The 12199-nt window shown below is 41.8% G+C and overlaps 1 protein-coding gene across 1 annotated transcript in view; it reads right to left on the minus strand.

Moving 5' to 3' along the window:
• The window catches only part of LOC126764112 (uncharacterized), a 423412-nt gene that overhangs the window by 121874 nt on the left and 289339 nt on the right, over positions 1-12199 (minus strand). The window lies entirely within an intron of this gene.

Here is a 12199-nt window from a genome sequence, read left to right on the forward strand (position 1 = left end):
GAATATTGACACCCTAAAGTTGTCTCAAAACCTACATATGGTAGGGTATACTAGGGTATATATGGAATTCCGAGGTGAACTTACTATAATGACTGGACAAACTTAACACATAAGCTTAAACATTTTCTCCTTCTTTCCCCCTGTTAAAAAAACGCGTTGAATTAGGTTGGTCACTTGCATAAAATGAGTACTGCTTTATTTTTTTTTTAATTAAAACGACGCGAACCGGACAACCGATTTCGACTAAATTTAGAACGTGATATTCTTTTAATATTTCTATGTCACAGTGAGCGACATTGGACTACAATCACAACTGCTTCCCATATAATACAATTTAAAATTGCATTTCATTTTTTCACTTTCCTGTACACAAATTAAGAAGTAATTGATAAAACGGTATACAATTTTGCGGTAATAATTCCTTTAAAGTATGCTACCTTTTGACCAAAAATTGTCCAATCCAACCAAACATGTTAAGCCCATAGGTACCGAATATGTGGACCCCTGTACCTATAGTTGACTTTTGATCGAAAATATCGGTCATTATGTGAGATATGCAATAGAAATTCAGACAGAACCCTTTCCTGACAATAAAATTTCTCCATATCGAAAATGGGTTTAATCGGGCCAATATTTTCCAGAGCCCCCATGTACATAATATAAAGATTTTCGAACTTATAGGTGACTTTATGCTGGATATATCCGCCAATATTTGGGCCAACTCAATGAAAATTGCAGAACATGTTTTATTCATAACAGTGCATTTTTGCGTCTGAAATAGAGACAATTGGACGAAATCTTGACCCTCCCCCCATATAACTTTTACCAAGATTTTCGAACATTCATTTGACGTTGTTCCATATGTTTGGTGATTGTACATAAGGTATCTTAATGAAACCCAGGGAACATTTTTTGGGTATGTGGCATATTAGTAGTATGTGGGATGAGCAAAAATAGATAAAATCTGGTCGATACTACCCCCTACTCAAATATACATATTCAATATAAAATGTTCAATCATGCATTTTATTCATTAAATCTTATTCATTAAATTTATTCATAAAGTTACTTTAAATAATTTTGTCCCCTTTTTAAAACCAAAAGCTCCTATGTGCGACGGTTTGTCTGGTATGAAAGCCTCGCTCAAAATCGTTGATAGACAGGAAAAAGTCACTTTCCGAGAAGCATGTCAAGAGATGGGGTTGGTCATCCAAACCGGAGCAAAAATTTCCAATTTAATAAGAAACCTAGTAGCTAGCGAACTAGTGTTCTTTTTTCCTTAGATGCTCCAGAGGGCAATGCAATACTTTCTTACTGAACTTGCTGCTGACACAGTTGCGCAATAAAAAATTGGGTGCGCTGGCTCTTATGTCTTCCGGAAAAGCCATAACTTTGTGGCAGAACCTCACACTTATTATTCAAGCTTCTGCTAAACCTTAAAAGTGAAGAAACGCCCATTTGCAACATCAGCAAAAGTAGTAGTCTCAGTGCTTTGTTTCATTGGTGAAAATTGATCCTGAGGGACGAATGCAATATTTCGCACAAGCTAGCGGTTGAAGCACTAAATCGCAGTTTGCATGACATTCGGGGCAATCGAATCTTAATGGGTGGAGTGGCAGGTGATATCCGGCAGACATTACCGTTTATCGAGGAAAGTACCGCGACAGACGAGATACACGCCTGCTACAAGGCTTAGCAGCTATATATAGTACAGTGTAGAGTTTTTAAATTTCCTCAATCCGTCAGAGAGCTCCCGTAAGTTGAAACTAAAAGTTAGTGTGCCTGTCATACTGATTCGCAATCACAGAGCTGAGACGGCACATCGTCCAGACCACCATTCTTACTGGAAAGGCCAAATGAGATACAGTAAAGTTGAACCCCTGCAATTTCTTTTAAATGTGGCTTTCTCTACCACAATAAACAAAAGTCGAGGACAAACTCCGAAAGTAGCCGGCATTCACCTGGGCAAACCCTGCTTCTCTACTGATTTGTCAAGAACACGAAATATTTTTATTTACATAGAAAAAAATAAGTCCCGCATTGCTGTTTATCGGGATGGGCTGCAGTAAAATTACAATTTCAATTACATAAGTACAATTAACTCTCCCGTTCTGTCAGTTATCAAATTTTTTAAATTGATCTTTCCGATGCCCAAATTTAATTAATTTTATGTGCTTATTAAAATGTGAATGGCCATTATTTCGGTTGTTAAGGGATCGTCTCTGTGTGAATTTTTAACGTCATTCTCTATCGCGCTATGGAAGTTTTTTGTTTGTTTTTTTTTTTTTTAGTAGCGCCGGCAAATCAAGTTTGACATAAACATAAAGGAAGAATTTAAGTTTAATATATAGAATTGATAAAAAAAAATCGAATTGGTATTTATTATGTTACGGATATGAGGTTTACATAAGGGTCTAGACAATCTTCATTCATAGTCAATTATAATTTCATAATTTTTAAGGAACCTTGTCAACTTCATTTTATGAAAATATCTTATACGAGTATTTTGAGCAACCTAAACGGCTTAGAGTCGGAGATCACTATATAATGTATATTATGTCTGGGCATGTTGCACTTTGTTACAGTATCGAATATTAGTATAAATATCGCCCATCACTACCTTACAAACGTAGGTTTCGGATATTTTCTGTATTAAACTGTGTTAAAGTATATCCAATATTATCTACTTCCTCTTCTTCGAGACCCTGATTCTCTATAATATATTTCACGGATTGACCGAAATTTTCGAAAAAACAGGGGTAAATATATTCGGTCCCTATGGTCTTAAATAGTTTTGGTTCGATTTTTGAATATAAGGGCACCCTTCAAAGGCACTATTCGTGCAAAGTTTTATGTTGTTGTATTCACTGGTGCTTGGTTTGTATACCGGAAATTGGTAGAATAAGATGAAATTCGACATTGAGTTACAATATATGCGATGTGGTCTGATTTTGTACCGTGACATAACAGTAACAGTTAAAAATGCTTGAGAAACTGCGTTTTTTAGCAGCAGAACTTAATAAGGTTGCTTGTGATCGCAATAGCAGAAATGAGCTTTCCTCAATTTGTCATAATACATATAACCCATTTTTCGTCGAAGCCGTTTTTAACTTTTAATAATAAATTTACAAATAATATAAAATCATAGTGATTTAAAAATAGCAATCACTGAAATCACAGACATAGAAAAATCGCGATATCGCACATCACTACCTCACAAACGTAGGTTGCTTGTATACTATACTTATATACTTATATGTAGGCATTAGTGAACAAAAACAAATTTTAATCATCGTTAATCACTTTATTGTTTTTCAAAATATTCTTCATTGAGATCTATACGCTTTTGCATGTGTTTTAACCAATTGTGGAAACATTTTTGCCACCATGATTGATGTATCTTCAAAACATGGTTTTTGAACTCAATAACCGGGAACGGAAACAATCCATGTTTTGAGTACGCAAAAATGCAAATGTTTCAGTCGATGCGTGAGAGCTACCATTATCGTGGTGAACAACGATCCTCACCGGCGGTTGGTTTTCCTGATTTCTTAAAAGTCAACTGGCAACCATATGGTTGTGTATCACTCAGAATTTATTGTTCTTCTGGGATGTTCTAGTGGTATGGTTGCGATATATCTAGTTGTTCACAAAAACGGGCAACCGTTGCTTGAAAGTGCTTTGTGCTTGAACAATTTGGGTTTGATTCATGTTGAAACATCCACGCAGTCGACAGATTTTTACTTCCGAGCGCACACAGGCCAAATCGCACTGCAAAAATGATATAGGAAAGTTCGAGGGTCGCTTTGATTGGTGTATCACAGTTGAAGGGAACTATGTTCAACAAAAATCGAATTTTTCAAATAAATGTGCCTTCCGATGATAGGGCCACAACTTCTAAATTAACCTGTTATAACGAAAGCGAACTTAAATCAAACACGAGGTTGTGGCATTTAACAGTTAAAATTTTGTTTGCTATTAATAGACACCCCTTTGATGACGACCATGGCAAACAAACTAAGGTTTACGATTTGAAGGCATGCACCTGGAATCTCCAGTCACTTAATTGGGAAATTGCGCGATGGACAGGAAAAGGAAGGAAAGAAGGTCCTCGTGGCATTTTCTGCAATGGCCATACAAAAGAGCGCAAGTTTGGTGGGGTATTCGTGGTGGGAGAGAGACTCCGTCGCCGAGTATTAAAGAACAACTGGTATGAGAGGAGTGCCGTATCGCAGCGGAGAGGAAACAGACTTCACCTCGCAACGTTACAATGTGCACGTTCTAAATGGGATAGATACCGAAAAGAGAAGCAAGAAGCATTTGCAGACAAACAAAGAGAGAGGCCGAAATACGTGAATACGAAGAGCTTGACAAGCTTGCCGACAAGGATAACGCTCGAAAATTCTACGAAAAGATGCGGCGACTAATAGAAGGTTTCAAGACCGGAATATACTCTTGCAGAAGTCCCAGAAATTATTTATTAACCGATGCCCAGAGTATACTAAAATTATGAAGGGAAAACTTCTTCAGCCTGCTGAATGGCAGTGAAAGCATAACGCCAGAAGAAGGCGAACCCGATTCCCCAATCGACGACGATGGAGCAGACATTCCATTGCCCGACCATGAAAAAGTTCGAACAGCAATTGCCCATTTGAAAACCAACATAGTAGCCCCCCCGCTATGTTGTTTTTCAAATGGGCAATTGCTGTGATTACCAGTCGAGCTATTCAAACACAGATTTTTCGTCAACAACCGACCATATTTTCACCATGCGCCAAATCTTGGAAAAAACCCGTGAAAAGACTGAAAGCTGCTTTTGACAGCACGAAAAAAGCTGCCTTTGTGACGCGATGTCTGACAAAGCGATTCCCTTTCGTGTGATTTCTTCAATCTACTTTTGGAGAAAATAATTTGAGCTGCAGAACTAAATAGAGAAAGTACCATCTTGCAGCTGTTACCAGTGCACAGCTGCTGGCGTACGCCGATGATATTGATATCATTGGTCTAAACAAAAACGCCGTTAGTTTTGCTTCTCTACAAAGGGTAAGGCAGCCAAGGGCAAGACAGTAGTCGCTCTAGCGGCTAGGCACCCACGTCACTGTTGACAATCATAACTTCGAAGGCATAGATAATTTCTTAATAATTATTTTGGAACCAGCATTAACAGCAACAACAATGTCAGCCTCGAAATCCAGTGCACAGCTGCTGCTACCAGTGCACAGCTGCTGGCGTACGCCGATGATATTGATATCATTGGTCTAAACAACCACGCCGTTAGTTTTGCTTCTCTACAAAGGGTAAGGCAGCCAAGGGCAAGACGAAATATCTCCTGTCATCAAACAAACAGTAGTCGCTCCAGCGGCTATACACCCACGTCACTGTTGACAATCATAACTTCGAAGGCGTAAATAATTTCTTATTTACCAGCATTAACAGCAACAACAATGTCAGCCTCGAAATCCAACACAGAATATCTCTTGCCATTAGGTGCTACTTCGAACTAAGTAGGCAATTCAGAAGTAAAGTAATGGCTACCAAATCTCTAATCTCAGTTTTTTTTTTGTTTTTTGATTAAATGTTTTACAGTTTCCGTTTTGTACTTTCTCTATATTTTCAAAAGCGCTCTGTCTTAATGGATCACGTTCTAAATTCAATTCCTCTATTTGTAAATCTTTTAAAATTTCATGTAAGTCTATTACCCTACTACTCGCATGTTCAGTCCTGTAAGAATTCTAAAAAGAGCTATTTTCGTACTGTTGTACTTTTGTGATGTGAGTGTACCACTGGGTTGGGTTACTTTGACATTTCTTAGACAGTATTGGAATAGCGGTCCTGTGAACGCGTTTTGCCTGTGCTGGGTATACCCTCCTTAGTTCAATACTCGTTAAACCCCTTTGACGTAAAAGCCACTCTTCTATCCGTTACAACCCGCTTCGGATTGCCGGAAACTGAGAATTCTTTCTCTTATTTACTGATTACCTCTTCCACCCCGATTAATTTTGTTGGGAACAACAAGACGAATCTCGAAAACACATTTATTATGGCTAAAATATGATTATACTTTTCCCGTGTTTCCGTTAATGAACCCACATGATCAATATAATAAGTATCCAATGGTTTACAAGTTTTTTTGATTGGTGTCAACGAACCCTCTTTCTTACACCTTTTCGCATCTACATATTACTATTCACTCTACACAAGAAGGTGCTTCATTTTGTATTTTTTTTGCCCAAGTTTGGTAAGTATTCTTTCTACTAGCTCCTGTGTTCTTTTTGCTGCATCCATACTGGATGGTACTACCAATAATTCCTTTACAGGGTCGTTGTATAGTAAGTAATTTCTTAAAAAAAATTTCGTATGGTTCGACTTCCACAAGTTTCCGCCCTGCTCTTATCCAGTCACCCTGCATTTGCGCCTCTCTTATCCTAAACTTTAACGAGTCTTCTACTAATAAACAATAGGCGCGACTAAGAGCATTTACGTTTCTAATGCGAGTTCCTGACCTATGTTCAACCACATAATAATATTCTTGTAGGTACGTTGCCCACCTCATGATTCTGTCTGGTACGTCTTGTTTCTTGACCGTCATAGCGAAAGCGTTACAATCGCTAACTATTTTAAACTGAATTGTGTGTATCTTTGTAGTAAAACTGCGCCGAATCCAAATTTTGACGCATCATCATAAACCTCTGTTTCTGCATACGGATTGAAAAGTTTTAGTGGAGGTGCGTTGGTAAATGCAGATCTTAAACTGCTGAGAGATGTTCTTCCCTCAACTCAAACTTTTCGCACTGGCGCAGCATATATGTTAATGGCTCGAAGGACCATGTATATAAGATTTAAAAACAACGCTGATGTCCTGGTGTGAAGTGGTTATCGCACACCCGTACAGATCACGGCTAAGATCAAAAGCGAAGTGAAGTGGGATCTCCTTGTCGGCCCCTTTTTTTCCTTTGGTGTGTGGGATCAGATGATGTGATGTGGTTGGTTGGTGTACGTGTAGCTGGGTGTCGATGTGTGGTACTCTCATGAGTAACGTGGAATGTGGGTTGTAAGCAGTGATGGTGAGTATGGTGAAGGTGTCTGTCAGTGTTGTGAGGTTAAATTGATGATGTCGGGGGAGGATGCTCATTTATACATCCTAGTTCCTCTAGGCCATTATTTAGCCTAGTAGACTCTGAAGTTGTTGCAGAGTTGCTACAACGCTGCGGAGGCCTGTTGTACGGCGGGTTTGCGACCTATGATGGCGCTTCTTTTGTAGGGCGGTATGACGATGGCGCCAGAAGCGGGACTCCTCCGAAGAGAAGGCTTGCCTTTGCGGTTGCGGTCGCGGGGGCCGTCGGCTGGCAGTGACGCTCGACGTCGGGTCCGGCAGTGCTGTGTAGCAGCGTGTGATGATGACGCATGCATACCTGGCACTGATATCCGGTGGTGCATTCGCGTGTTCGATGAGTATGCGCCAGAAAATTCAGGCAATGGCCGTGTGCCGGGAAGACGATCTGTTAAGAAATATTATTTTAATTATCATACATATATATACATTAGGGTGTTTTTCTTTTTTGAACTATTAATTTTTTTTAAGTAAGGCTTTATGCAATTTTCGTAGATTTTTTAATATATACCATCTATAAAAATTCCATAAAACCTTACTTAAAAAGCCGAATATCTCGAGAAGTATTAATGATAGCGATTAAAATTTCCTATAAATTTGTCATGTACATTTTTCTATAGCTCTTGTCATTTACGAGATACATATATACAAAAAAATGCTAAATTCTTGGAAAAATCGGGTTTAGATCCCCGTACTACCTCGCTGGTGTGAGTTACGACTTTGTTGCACTGGGCACTTTTGTAGGGTGTAAAATTCTGAGAAATATGCGTCTAAAGTCAAAGCGATGCCATAAAACACCTCTGGTCTGTAGGAACTTAAAGATAAAAACTCGCGATTGTAGTATATTTTCTATGGAAAATTTTTACAGGCCTTGGTCCAGTTCTTAATGTTAACATTAAGGGCTAAAATTTTCAGGGAGTTTTACTTAGGGTATTTCCAAGGAAATTTCGTAACGGAACTGAAAAAAATTAATACTTCAAAAAAAAAAAAAACCCTAATATACATCTATATATTCTTATGGTAATGTGGCACGAGTGAGTCGTCATGTGGATCGATTTTTTTTGTATTGCTAGTGTTGCGTTATTTTTATTTATTTTTTGTTTCTTTGTTTATAAGTGACGGTCACGTTTCGATTTTGTCGGCGGTTGGCAAAAAGCATAATTTAACGAGCGGTCTGGTTAATGTTCCCGACTGTGTACGGAGATCGACTATGCGAATTTGACCGGCGGAGACGTAGTAGAGCTTCTCTATGTGGCCAAGCCGCCATTCGGTAGCGTGCAGACAATCGTCATTGAATAAGATACAATCTCCAATCTTAGGCGCATTTTATCTAATTTTCCATCGGTACCTTCTGGAGAGGTCCTTTAAATAATCATATTTCCATCGGCGACTGGAATCATGATGGAGAATCTTAATTCTTTCCCCACGGTTTAATAAGGAGAGCGACTCCACGCCTGGCTCAGGTGTGGCCAGAATGGGCGCTCCCTTAAGAAAATGCCCTGGCGTGAGGGAAGTAAAGTCTGAGGGATCTTGCGAGAGTGCAGCGAGAGGCCGTGAGTTAAGAACGGTTTCAATTCTAGTTAACAATGTCGTGAATTCTTCATAATTAAATTTGTGGTTGCCAGCTATCTTTTTAAAATGAGATTTGAAGCTTTTTACAGCTGATTCCCATAAGCCACCAATATGAGGAGCGCTTGGGGCAATAAACTGCCAATTGCCTTGGGAGCGTATTTTTGCCTTGGGAGCGTATTTTTGGACTATGTCAGGTGAAACTTGTTTTATGAAATCCACGAATTGTCTTTCGGTAGCTTTTTGAGCTCCGATAAATGTTTTTCCATTAACGCCCATGAGGGTAGGAGTCTTTAGCATGAACGCCTTTGTCAGAAAAGGCCCAGCAAAATCGAAAACTGTAGTGGTGAAAGGCAGAGCAAAATAGCGTTCAGGTGGAAGTGCATAGTGCAGATTTTGTACATGAAAATGCACTTCTTTATATGAGGCGTTGCATGAGGCGATGTTCAGCGTGGAGCAGTAGTATGTGGATATATCTAATAAATAAAGTGGCAAACGGACACCTCTCTGGTATGATTATAGGGTGGCGTTCATTAGACGTTAGGGTTGAATTAGCACGCCGACCATTCGCACGAAGCAGACCGTTCAGGTCTAGAAATGGGTTTAGAACTAAGACTGAGCTCTTTTTATCAATAGGCTTTGATTCCTTTAGTAATGCTATGTCGTGGCTGAAGTAGCGCGTTTGGGTTAAAGCGATAAGAGAGACCTTTTTGTAAGTCTTGGTGCATCAATGTATCGCAATGGAGAGAAGTTGCTCCTTCTCCTTTAAGTTTAAGCCGCTCTATCGCCATGTAGCTGATCCTACTAGGTCAAGTATTTGAGACGTTTTGTTAGAAATGTGGTTTTTCTAGGTTAGGTTAGGTTAGGTAAGACGGCTGATCAGAGATCGCACATGGACTAGAAGTAGTCCTTTGTGAAGCCATTGAAAATCGAACTCTCGTGTTCGAACTTAGAGATCGGCAAACCGTTTAGTATCCAATCCAAATTTGCAGAGGCGCTTAATTTCAATGCCCGCCAGATCGGTGGGATGTCTGAAGGTATGTGCCCCCAAGTGCCTAAGTCTTGATTTCCCAAAAGCAGGGCAGTCAAGAAGGAAGTGCTTGCTAGTTTCTACTGCATCTTCTTCCAAGCAGCTTCTGCATGCGGCGTACGGTAAGATTCCCAGTCTTACAGCGTGTATGCCAATGGGGCAGTGGCCCGTCAAGAGCCCCCATCATTAATGAGAGGCTAGCCTTGTTGAGGGCAAAGAGATCACTAGATCTCCTTCGATCTATCTTTGGCCAAAAGGCTTTTGCGACCGCGCAGGTACCAATGCTGGCCCATCGCTGACCGAGCAGCCGCGAGGCCCAGCTATCTAGTAGTAGAACACAAGAGGATGCCGGAGCACCTACCCGTTCCCATTCTACCGATAGCGATTCTAGAGTGTCTTTCCTTGCTAGCTCATCAGCTTTGCAGTTACCTGCGATTCCGCTGTGGCTCGGCACCCATACAAGTCTTATAATAAAAGCTCTCGTCGCCAGAGACAGTGACGCCAGACACTCTTCGACCAGCCCTGAACGCACTGTGAATGAGTTCAAGGCTAGTATCGCCGCTCTGCTATCCGAGTGAATGGTCACCTCTCTCAAGTTAGACGCTTCTTCCCTGCCAAACCTCTCTCGTCGGTATATGTGCAGAGAAGGAGCCACCGGAGTTCGATATGGCGACTCCATGATCCAGATGATCCGGTATGCAATCGAGGCTTGTGAGGATATCCGAGTGTTCAGATACCCGCTCCTTTAGGAATCCATACTTCTTGAGCCTAATGGCCACCTTTGCGGCCACACACCTCCCGGCAATATCCACCGGCGTTATGTTCAGAATTGCATTAAGTGCAATGGTTGGGGTCGACCTTAATGCACCACACATGCTGATGAGCGCAGCTCGTTGAACGCTCACAAGTTTCTTTGTGTGTGGTTTTCTGTAAAGTCCTCCACCACATGAAGACTCCATAGAACATTATGGGCTTGACCATGGTGTCATAGAGCCAGAGTACCACCTTCGGTGAGAGGCCCCACCTCTTGCCAATAGCTCCTCTACAGCAGTATAGGGCAATCGATGCCTTTTTGGCTCTCTCCTCGATATTCGGCTTCCATGAAAGCTTCTTATCCAGGATGAGCCCTAAATACTTCACTGTATCCGCCGGTTGCAAGCGAATACATTTTGTTACAATGCTGAGATATCCCTGCGTCAACTCATACACGGTGCTTAGAAACTTTCCTTTCACCATAAGTGCTACATCGTCTGCATAGGCAATAACTTTGCAGCCAAGATCCTCTGGCCTTTTGAGAAGGTCGTTAACAATTAGAATCCATAGAAGAGGGGAAAGAACCCCTCCTTGAGGGGTTCCCCTGCTCACACTCCGCCGCGCGCTCGCGCTGCCCCATTCTGTTTCGACCACTCTGTCGCACAGAAGACTGAAAATGAGGTGCTTGAGGTTCGATTCAACCCCAAGACCGTCTAGAGCAGTTACGACTGCCTCTGGCAGGACATTGTTGAAAGCTCCCTCGATATCAAGGAAGGTCCCAACTGCGAAGTCCTTAGCCTCAATTGCTTCCTCAAGCCACGACACGATAGTGTGCAAGGCAGTGTCCACTGACCTTCCTTTACGATACGCATATTGCGCTCCTGATAGGTAGTCTCTCGGAATGCGACTCCTTAAATACCAGTCCATCAGTCCCTCCAAAGTTTTAAGTAAAAAAGAGGAGAGGCTGATGGGTCTGAAATCCTTGGCCGTGACATGAGAGCCCCTGCCAGAACGGAACTTTGAATCGTCTCCAGGCCCCCGGAATGTAACCTAGTCTGATGCAGCTCGCATAGATCGGTGCCAACCAGCCGCATGATAGCTTAGCAGCCTGCTGCAGCTGCGCTGGTATGATGCCGTCCGGTCCCGAGGACTTGAACGGTTTGAACTCATTAATCGCCCAAGTCAAGTGACGTTCATCTAGAAGGTCGACAAAGGCTGTGTAGTCAGCATGCAACGCTCCGAGAGATACCTCCATAGAGGACGTGTTACTAGGGAAGTGAGCATGACCCCAGGGACACAGGGTTTTTCGCGAGGATTCGCCTGAATCTAGAGGACTCGTGACAGCCTTCCACTTTTTCGCAGAAGCTTTTCCACGAGATCCTATTAGCCCTTCTTAGATCGGACTTGTATATTGAAAGTCCTGTTTTATACAGGACCCAATCATCAGTTAGGGTCTAAAAGACGCCCTAATTTCCGTGAGCTCCAAAGTCCACCATTGAGGTTTCCCTCTGCCCTTCGGTGTTTTCAATGGACAGGAGCTCTCCAGTGCAGTGTTGCACGCCGAGCTGAACGCTTCGACCCACCCATCCACCACATCGGCGGTGGCCAGCGCGCCCACCCCGGTACGCATGGGAGAGTTTGCCGAAGCCTTCTGCGGTAACCTTCCCGGTTCACGAGCAGCTTTTGGCTCTTCGTCCTCAGTCCAGATATTCCGTTGCCTGTTAGCCACGGTTCCT

The sequence above is a fragment of the Bactrocera neohumeralis genome, unplaced genomic scaffold (assembly GCF_024586455.1).
Source record: "Bactrocera neohumeralis isolate Rockhampton unplaced genomic scaffold, APGP_CSIRO_Bneo_wtdbg2-racon-allhic-juicebox.fasta_v2 cluster09, whole genome shotgun sequence".
NCBI lineage: Eukaryota > Metazoa > Arthropoda > Insecta > Diptera > Tephritidae > Bactrocera > Bactrocera neohumeralis.